General features: G+C 34.0%; 1 long non-coding RNA gene across 1 annotated transcript in view; it reads left to right on the top strand.

The window, feature by feature from the left end:
• The window catches only part of LOC109298530, an 8,060-nt gene extending 7,552 nt beyond the window's left edge, over nucleotides 1–508 (top strand). The window contains exon 2 of the long non-coding RNA XR_002097636.1: nucleotides 12–508. This is a non-coding gene — a long non-coding RNA (uncharacterized LOC109298530). The remainder of the gene's footprint in view (nucleotides 1–11) is intronic.
• Nucleotides 509–514: the final 6 nt, after the last annotated feature.

Genomic DNA, 514 nt, shown 5'->3' with positions numbered 1-514 from the left:
CCTCTTGCCAGGTATTGTTATTGCTGGCTGCTTGTACACATACAGCACTTGTGTGTGTGGGCATATAATGTAATAAAACAAATTTCCCTAAGCCTGCAGTTTGGAATAGAGAGGGGCACCTTTGGATAACTGTATTTGTTTATTTAGATTTGAATACAGTAAAAATCCCTATGTCTAAACTCTGGGTGTCCTCATTATTAATTAAAATCGTAATCTGCAGAATGATGATTAACCAGTAGCGTAAGAATAGTTTTTCTTGCCAAGTGAGATTTTATGTTTAACAGCAGAGTAATTAATATGTGAAAACTATTTATTATGCATAATATTTTCCAATAAATAAGTTTCTAGTGAAAAACGGTACCATTTCTTCACCAATTTAGCATATCTTTTTATGTAATCTATATGCTGTATTACACACAAAATACTTTATTTCAGGAACATTAGTAAGATGGAAAAGACAAGAGTACAAAGTTAATACTGTAGTCCTCTACAGTATGCATCCCCCCCCCCCCCC

Source organism: Gavialis gangeticus, unplaced genomic scaffold, assembly GCF_001723915.1.
Source record: "Gavialis gangeticus isolate Ggan-Ray unplaced genomic scaffold, GavGan_comp1, whole genome shotgun sequence".
Lineage (NCBI taxonomy): Eukaryota > Metazoa > Chordata > Crocodylia > Gavialidae > Gavialis > Gavialis gangeticus.
The sequence above is the reverse complement of the archived record's forward strand: the minus strand, read 5'-3'. Positions and strand labels throughout refer to the sequence as shown.